General features: G+C 41.8%; 1 protein-coding gene across 5 annotated transcripts in view; it reads left to right on the top strand.

Annotated features, from left to right (window-relative positions):
* Positions 1 to 9,626, top strand: part of OSBPL3 (oxysterol binding protein like 3) — a 175,579-nt gene that overhangs the window by 19,426 nt on the left and 146,527 nt on the right. The gene's annotated exons all lie outside the window — the stretch shown is intronic.

Below are 9,626 nucleotides of genomic sequence, written 5' to 3'. Positions count from 1 at the left end.
ACTCTTTCTCCAACCCACTGTGTGCAGTCCACACGTAAGGGGTGGGGGGTTATGTTCACATCATCCTTGAGGGTGGAATATCTACATATATTGTTTGGTATTTTCTGCATATCAGGTTTGTCTATCCTCCATTTACTGATTTAAAAAAAGTTTATTTATTTCTGAGAGACAGAGTGTGAGCAGGGGAGGGGCAGAGAGAGAAGGAAACACAGAATTGGAAGCAGGCTTCAGGCTCTGAGCTATCAGCACAGAGACTGACGCAGGACTCGAACTCATGAACCACGAGATCATGACCTGAGCTGAAGTCAGCCACCAAACCTACTGAGCCACCTAGGTGTCCCCATTTATTGATTTACTCAGTTAAGCAGTGTTTATATCCATGTGGATTCATGGATATTTATTTTATATTTTGGGCTATAATCCAATAGTGCTTTATTTATTTAGTCACTGTACTGGTACCAGCTTTGACTAAAAGATGCACTTTCAGTTGGCTCTTGTGTTCTTTTTCTTTTTTAAAACATTTTTTTTTAATTTTTAGAGAGAGAGTGGAGGAAAGGGGCAGAGGGAGAGAAAGAGAGAGAGAGAAAGGGGCAGAGAGAGAGAAAGAGAGAGAGAAAGGGGCAGAGAGAGAGAGACAGAGAGAGTGAATCTTGAGCAGGGTCTGTGCTACACATGGAACTTGACACAAAGCTCGATCCCACGGCACTGGGATCATGACCTGAGTTGAAACCAAGTGTCGGATGCTCAAGCAGTTGAGCTACCCAGCCACCTTTCCTGTATTCTTTTGACATAAATCCATCATCGTCAATTTTTTAGCATGTCCTTACTTTATGGAGCTACAAGATGCTCTAATTTTTTTTTAACATTTATTTATTATTGAGAAACAGAGAGAGAGCATGAGCAGGAGAGGGGCAGAGAGAGAGGGAGACAGAATCGGAAGCAGGCTCCAGGCTCTGAGCTGTCAGCACAGACCCTGATGTAGGGCTTGAACCCACGAACTGTGAGATCATGTCCTGAGCCGAAGTCGGAGGCTTAATCGACTGAGCCACCCAGGCACCCCAAGGAGCTACAAGATGCTCTAGACCCATCTTGTGCAATTCCTGCCTCAGCCCTACAACAGTGTTTCTACTGTTGGTCCCAATCCACCAAATTGATTTCAGCATCTGCTACCTGAGTCACTGTTCACTGTGAAAACACTGGTCCATTTCTACCCATCGCATGTTGAAAGTCAGGAGATCAGGCTCTCAGCATGGATCCACTGTGCTGGTAAAGTCTGTGAGCCCGAGCTTGAGCCCTTAATGATAATAAAGCCCTTTGCTTTTGCATGCGTGAAAAAAAATAATAAAATAAAAGTCAGGAGATCAGTGTCTAAAGAGTGAAATGGCATATCCAAGGTCATGCATAGTTGGAAGCAAAGCAGGTCCAAGTCCAGGTCTTCTAGACTTCTAGTCCTGGGTCTTTTCTATCACTTTATGTTGGCAAATTTTCCACTCAGAACCTAGTTCAGCACAGTCCCACCTCACGCACACTGTGCATAGACAGTCAGATGTGAACTCACCTGATGTCCTGCTGTCTACTCACAAGAGATACGGGAGTGATGGCCAGATTCCTTGTGGACACTGCCATGGCAAGGGTGCGTTTTCCAACTCGAATGGGATTTTGTAACGGTGAACGGCTTACAAACCAACAGTATGTGACTACTGACATTAGCACTTAGCAACTGAGGTTCAACCACATGACTGGCTCCTGTTCTGTGGGGCTGTGGAGACCTAAGGAGGTTCATACAGGTCACGCACTCTTCATTGGCGTTCTCCCCTTTCAATTGAGGCGGCAGAAAGAATTGAATTCAAGCAGCAAAACGTTCAAATTTCACTTCATCCTGTGAGCTCCTGGGATGCACAAAGACAGAGCTGAACAGAAAGGTTTTGGGTGTTCCAAAGGCCCAAACAACCTGTTATTAGGATCTTGTGTGAATAATCAATTACACTGAGAAGCTTATTTTCCTCTGTGAGAGGAAATAATCCAGCCACCAAGAGGTTCCTAAAGTGCAGGAAATGATAAGAGGCAAACTTTTTAAATATCCATTTCTCAGACTGTTTCATATCAAAAGATATTTTTAAAAAATTTTAATAATTTAGGATGTTTTCTGGCTAAAAAATTATTCCTGTAAAGGGGTTTAAAGGAGTAGGGCAGTAGTGATATGTTAGGGCATTTGGTTTGTAAGTAATGAAACCCGCTGAGCTTAAAAACAATTTAAAAGAAAATGTGCTGGCTTATGTTGCCAAAAAGTCCAAGAGTAGGGCTACCTTCAGGCATGGCTGGATCTAGGGGCTCAAATCATGTCATTGGGGCCCTGCTACTTTCCAGCTTCCACCCTGTTTTTATCTGGCCTCATTCTCAGACAGGCTTTCTCCACCTGGGTACCTCTTAGCAGCTGTGGGCTAATGTCCTACATGCCGAGCAACTGCATTCTTGGCATGTGCTTATTGCCCCTGATTGTTCCCGCCTTCAGTCATGCTCCTAACTCTGAAGCAGTGACTGGAACCAGAGTTATCAGGGCTGTCATTGGCCAGGTACAGGTCTGGTGTGGAACAGGGAAAGGGAAGTTTAAGTGCTGGTGCCAGACAGAGACTTGGTTGGACAAACAAAAATAATGGATGTCCATTCTTCATAGTGTTATGAGCACTAGAGTAAATACTTGGTGGATGAGTAAATGCTCAGCTCTTCTGCTCTTGGTACGTTTGCTTATTTAGTCCCTTCCCAGGCTACTCATTTGTTTTGTGGGCTTCGGAGTTCTTTTAGAGAGACTTCCTAGTTATTCTTTGATTAATGTAGAACTTGACTGCCAGGCCTCGTTAGGCCTTCAGCGAATACTCTCTTGCTGTTATTGCTAATTTCAAGGCCAGTTTCAGCTAGTCTTGCCTAGGTGATGGTGATCCTCTCTTTGAACCTATGTCAGTGCTAAATGATTTATGATTGATTTTGGCTGAATAGTCAGAATAGATGCCTTTAACAAATCTGCTTTGCTATTGGGGGAAGGGAGGTAACTTCTGATCTTTTTTCCTTGATGCTATTTCTAGCTCAGATCATTAATAGTTACTTCCAGTCCTTCCTTCTATAAGGGGAGACCAATTTTTATTTTTATTATTACCTGAGCCAAGAATTATAAAATTTTTTTAATGTTTATTTATTTTTGAGAGAGAGAAAGAGAGAAAGTGAAGGAGGGGCAGAGAGAGAGAATCCGAAGCAGGCTCAGCTCTGAGCTGTTGGCACAGAGCCTGACGTGGGGCTTGAACTCATAAACCACGAGATCGTGACCTGAGCTGAAGTTGGATGCTTGCCCGACTGAGACACCTAGGTGCTCCTATGTGAGCCAAGAATTATTAGATCCTGGTTTAAGAAAAAACTTACCTGAAAGTTTGATTATTCAAATTTCTTGCTTGTTTTCCTTGTTGCTACCTGCCTTCTGCAAATTTCCCTGCCAATTAGCACCTTTGCCTGAAGGCAGATTAAGATAAGATCAAGGATTCTAGGTATTTAAAACTGACAGCCTCCCATCTTTTTTCTTTTCTTTTCTTTTCTTTTTTTTCCTGGAGGGCCACCTCCTTGGTGGAATTTTCTGTGCGAAACCAGTTTATACGTTGACCAACATGAACTGTGAATTTATGTGAATTCTAGTTAATCATCTTTCTCGTGTCTTCTTTTATAACAAGAATCTGGACATTGGCTGCAAAGTCTCCTCCCTCTGCTAATTGCCGGGACTTCAGCTCTTTCCCTTTGCCGCCTTGCCTTCTTAAGTCCTATTGAGGTCAAGTTAAACATGAAGTAATGTGAAGTTCAGAAGAGGATACATGACCGCTCATCAGTCTTGGGGTGTGTGTTATTTTTATATTTCACTGCCAAATAGAAAAGATTTTTCTTTTAAAGCATATTTATATATTTTTGAGAGCGACAGAGACTGCTCGAATTGGGGAGGGGCAGGGAGAGAGAGGGAAAGAGAATCCCAAGTGGGCCCCGTGCTGGCCGCCCACTGCGGGGCTGGAGCTCATACACTGTGAGATCATGACCTGAGAAACCAAGAGTCAGGTGCGGAACTGCCTGAGCCACCCAGGTCCCTCTAAAGAGAACAAGATTTTTAAAAATCTGCCTTCGTTCGCACAATTGAGTTTACTATACATTTATTTTATTTTGTCTATTTCTGTGTTTATTTGAAGCCCTGCTTGACCGGTTCAGTGCCATTAATTTTTTAATTTCCATTTTGAATCTCTAAAGTATTTGTATCTGGGCTATGGTTGAGATTCACCAAAACAATTTTGATTAGGTTCTCATTCACATACTATACTACATATGCAGAGCCTGCCTTTGTCCGATGAGAATATTTTTAGAACACTAATGAAGTGGACGGTTTTTTGTTTCGTTTGCCTTGGTTTCCTCTATTATTCAGACACCTGCATTTGCTATTAATTACCACCCATGGCACTCTCTCTTTCTTTGTCTGTCGTGCAGTGTTTTAAAATAATAGTGGGGTGGAATTCTCAGGCACATATCTGCATTGGAAAAAATAGTTGGTCTTTTCTTAGTAGCTCAACACAAGTCTCATTTAAGAGTAATTGCTATTTTTGTGCATTTTAGGGAGCTTCTGTTTCTTTTCATCTTTTCTGCAATCTTTGCTTCTTCCCTATAGCTGATCTCCTTTGGTCACCTCACTTTTCTTTTCTTAATCAAACAATTCTGAATAGCATTTGCGGCTCCTGCCTTGCTTCGGATACAGAAAATTGCTTTTTCTGGGATCTCTTTTTAGTGCAAGCTCTTGGGTCAAACCAGTGCACGTTGTGTGGGTTTATAAGTGGCTGATAATCACCATGACATTACCAAGAAACCATTTATTCATGGAAGGTATTTTAGAAGAAATATATTCTCTTTTGGAGGATTAGCCTATTGCTTTTATTTTAGGTAAACTTTTTTTTTTCAGTTTTTGAGAGACAGAGCATGAATAGGGGAGGAGCATAGAGAGGGAGACACAGAGTCTGAAGCAGGCTCCAGGCTCTGAGCTGTCAGCACCGAGTCTGACATGGGGCTCGAACCCATGGACCATGAGATCATGACCTGAGCCGAAGTCAGATGCTTAACTGACTGAGCCACCCAGGCACCCTGATTTTAGGTAAACTTTTTATGGAAGTAGAGTGCGTGTGCAGAAAAGTATTCAAAGCACCAGTGTATACTTTAGTGAGCTTTCATACAATAAACACATCTGTGTAACCAGCATCCAGATCAAGAAAACAATATTATTTGTTCCTCAAAAGCTCCCAGTGCCTATGCTTACCCCAGAGGGCTCCCCTGATTTGTAACACCATCAGATTAGCTTTGCGTATTTCTGTAATTTATATAAATAAGTTCACATAGACGCTTTGAGTGTGTGAGATCCACTCATATTTTGGTGTGAAGTTTGTTCATTCCCTCGCTGTTAGAATTCCATTGTATGAATGTTCTGAGCTTTATCTCAGAATCTGGGTTTTTCCCGTTTTAGACTGTTAGGATGAATGCTGCTGTATAGCGTTTGGTGAGCAGCACATGTGCTTTTGTAGAGCATCCATCTCGAGTAGACTTTCTGGGTTATAGGGCTGGCATACGTGTAGCTTCAGTTGATTTCCCCAAACAGTTTTCTAAAATGGTCTACTAATTTACATTTCCTCCAGCAGGATATGAGAGTTCTAGTTGATCTATATTCACACTTGGCATCTTTCCCCTTTTTATTCTAGCCAGCATTCTGTAGGTTGTCTAATGGTAATTCGTGACTTTTAGATTGCAATTCCTTGATTAATAAAGAAGTCAATCCCCTTTTCTCGGGTTTGTTGGGAATTAATATATTGCTTTAAGGGGCACCTGGGTGGCTCAGTCGGTTGGGGTTGGGTGTCCGACTTCAGCTCAGGTCATGATCTCGCAGTCTGTGAGCTTGAGCCCCACATCGGGCTCTGTGCTCCCAGCCCAGAGCCTGGGACCTGCTTCAGATTCCGTGTCTCCCCCTCTCTGTCTCTGCCCTTCCCTCACTCATGCTCTATGTCTCTCAAGTTAAATAAACATTAAAAAATTAAAAAAAAAATACTTTGACCTCACTTATGTTCTTTAGTCATTTAAGTCACAGCCAGGACTTTGGTGTTCAAACAAACAAACATTAAACAAAAAACTTAGAAGAAGAACTTAATGAGCATTTATTAAGTTGTGATATGACATTCTAGGCCAAAGAACAAGTCTCTAGATCTTTATTTTATTATCCCCATCATTAGACTTACAATGTTGTTTTGGAAGGTTAAGGATGCGTATACAATTAGAAATTCACAGTTTCTAGGTCTTTTCTTTTTTCTTCTTCTGGGTTTATTTATTTAAATAATCTCTACACCTCATAAGGAGCTCAAACTCATGACCCTGAGATCCAGAGTCACATGTCTCTCGGCCTGAGCCAGCTGAGTGCCCCTACAGTTTCTATTTCTAATTCAGTCTTTCATCTCACATTAGTTGAGCACATTTTTTGGACATCACAGGAGAGGGTAAGGTGAAGGATTTAGTTTTAAACTTTAAGAAACTCCTACATGCGCATAGCAGAGTGAATTGATGCTATTATGAAGCTCTAAAATGCTGACCCTGGGCTCCCTGAGGAAGGAGGAATTGAGTCCTATGGGACGAATAAACAGTGTCAACAAATTTTGTGAGTGGAACTGGAAGGAATGGGTATTTCCCACAGAGTGGCTGGGTCAGAGAATGTACAGAGGGATATAGAGGAAGAAACTTAAAGGGAGTGAAATAAATGGTCTTAATATTCAAAGAGCGACTGTCAATCAATAAAGGACCAAAACAACTCATCAGACAAAGCAAATTAAAGCTCACGGAGATACCATTTTTCACCATCCTGTTGGCTGAGTCTTGTTTAACAAGAGGTTGTATTGACAAACGTGTGAAGAAATTGTCCCCATTTATGGCCGGAAGGAGAATAAATTGCTATGAGCTCTTACGGAAGGCAGTCTGGCAGTCTTTTTCAAAGTTGAAAATGTGTATGCATTTTGACACAGCAATTCCCTTTTGGAAATGTATCTTACAAATACGTTTATATATGAGCCAAAGGCCATAACAGGAAAAGATTGGAAATACCCTAACTGTGGGGGACGGGGAAATCAGTCATGGTTCCTCCACTTGACGGCTTCCTGTGCAGCCAGTGGAAAGAATGGCTGTCTCTCTACTGATCTGATACAATTCCCAAGATGTACTGTTAGGTCTGAAGAAAGGTATGAAATGGTGAATAGTACAACAGCCTTTATGTAAAAATGAGGGGAAATGCCCATGTATCTGAAAAAATAAATAAGAAGTTGATAACACTAGTTGCTCTCTGACAGGAGAATGAGGTGGGAGACTTTTTACCGAAATCCCTTTGGCAACTTTCAGAGTTTGACCCTGACCCGAGTGAAGGTTTTACCCATTCAAAATTAGAAAAATTATCCCCTGCCCCCACAATAGGAAATGAGATCACAAAGTACTTTGAATTGTCGTCTAAAAACTACTTATGTGTGTTCTGTTAGGGTTTATAAACTTCTTTCATGTGTGTTCCCTCTTTTTATCTTTACAATAGCCAAGTGAAGCTTCAAAGCAGAATTTAGTTTTGTTTTTCAAAAGAGCAAACTGAAACTCAGGTATTTAAGTGATTTGCACAAAATCATCCAGTGACTGATACTAGATTGAAAAAAATTTTTTTAATGTTTTTAATTTATTTTTTTGAGAGAGACAGATGGTGTGAGCAGGGGAGGGTCAGAGGGAGAGAGGGAGACACAGAATCTGAAAACAGGCTCCAGGCTCTGAGCTAGCTGCCAGCACAGAGCCTGATGTGGGGCTCGAACCCATGAACTGTGAGATCATGACCTGAGCTGAAGTCGGACGCTTAACCAACTGAGCCACCCATGCGCCCCATGACTGATACTAGATTTGAGGCCAAGAAATGACTTCATTTACTAGAATTTTAATAAAAGGACAAAAGGGGAAATGTGATGGTAGCATTAGGCAGAATGAATATGTTCTGAATAATAGGAGTTGAAGCTGTGATTTGAGAAGTTTATTAGCAAATTTTATCTGCATCCACTGTTACTGCTGTGCTCAGATCTTAGCTGTTCAATCTAGATTAGAGCTGGTTTCAAACTGTCTCTGGGTGAAAAAGTTGAAATTCAGTAAGAAAGAGGTGGTTGAAGGCTCGCTAGCCCCTTGCTTCATGCAGCCTGTGGATGTGTTTGTTTTGGGGGATTTGTTTGATTTGTTCTGGAAGTGTCGTCTTGTATTGACGGGAAGGCTTGTTTCTCACAAACCTTAGTTGTGTGTATATGTCTGTTACGCCATGGTCTCACCAGACACCACATGAGCAAATTGTGTTGCCTCATAGGATTGGACCCTTCCTTTTCAGAATATTAAATTCCTCTTGTATCAGAATCAAAGGGCCTATTCAAGCATAAAGACTGGAACGTTCTAGAATGGTTTGAGAAACTGTTCCTACCCACTTGGTCTTATTCGACTGTCACAGTGCTGGGTGAGACAGATGGGACATGATTTCTTCCGCTGATACTGATAAGCAGTTAGAACATCCTGCTGGGTGTTTTACATTGGAGATTTGCCCTGGGGGAGGCATTGATGAGGAGAGGGAAAAAAGGTGAAAGGACATGCCCAACGTCTCACTACTTCAAGAGTTTTTAAAAAGTAGAGGAACAGAAATGCAAGTAGCTTAAAAACAGTTGGGAAAACCAAAAAATTTAGAAATAGGGCCAGATTCACAAGGAAGAATACAAAAAATTGAGAAGTTTTAAGTAGAACAATAAGACCAGCTTTATAAACAAAAACACCTTCTGTGAGAAAGACCTGCATCCTGCGCACAGGACAAAGACAAAAGAAGATGCTGATTTGCTAGTTAAGGGAAGGAAGACACGAAGAAGGCAACAGGTATTCTTGTCTTTGCTTTTCATTTTTCATAACAAGTACATGGAATGTGCAAGGTGGGCAATAAAGCCAGAATAGAGAAGACTGATGAAGGCTTAAAAAATTTTTTTTAATGTTCATTTATTTTTGAGAGAGAGAGAGACAGAGCGCGAGCATGGGAGGGGCAGAGAGAGAAGGAGACATAGAATCTGAAGCAGGCTCCAGGCTCTGAGCTGTCAGCACTGAGCCCAGTGCAGCGCTGAACCCACAAACCACAAGATCATGACCTGAGCCGAAGTTGGATGCTCAACTGACTGAGCAGCCCAGGGGCCCCTGAAGGAAGATTTTTAAAAATGAGTTACATTCTTAATTCACAGATGAAAACAACAGAATAGTTATTACTAGATAATGGAATTATAAGTGATATCAATGGATGATTTTATTTATTTATTTTCTTAAATGTTTATTTTGGGAGAGAGAGTGTGCATGCGTGCATGTGTGTGTGAGTGGGGGAGGGGCAGAGAGAGAGAGAGAGAGAGAGAGAGAGAGAGACAGACAGACAATCCAAGCAGGCTCCACACCGTCAATGAGGTGTCCAACTCAGGGCTCCATCCCACGAACCGTGAGATCATGACCTCAGCTGAAATGAACTGGGCCACCTAGGGGCTCTGATCACTGTGTGC

The sequence above is a fragment of the Suricata suricatta genome, chromosome 2 (genome assembly GCF_006229205.1).
Source record: "Suricata suricatta isolate VVHF042 chromosome 2, meerkat_22Aug2017_6uvM2_HiC, whole genome shotgun sequence".
In the NCBI taxonomy this organism is placed as follows: Eukaryota; Metazoa; Chordata; class Mammalia; order Carnivora; family Herpestidae; genus Suricata; species Suricata suricatta.
This window is presented reverse-complemented; position numbering and strand designations above follow the sequence as displayed.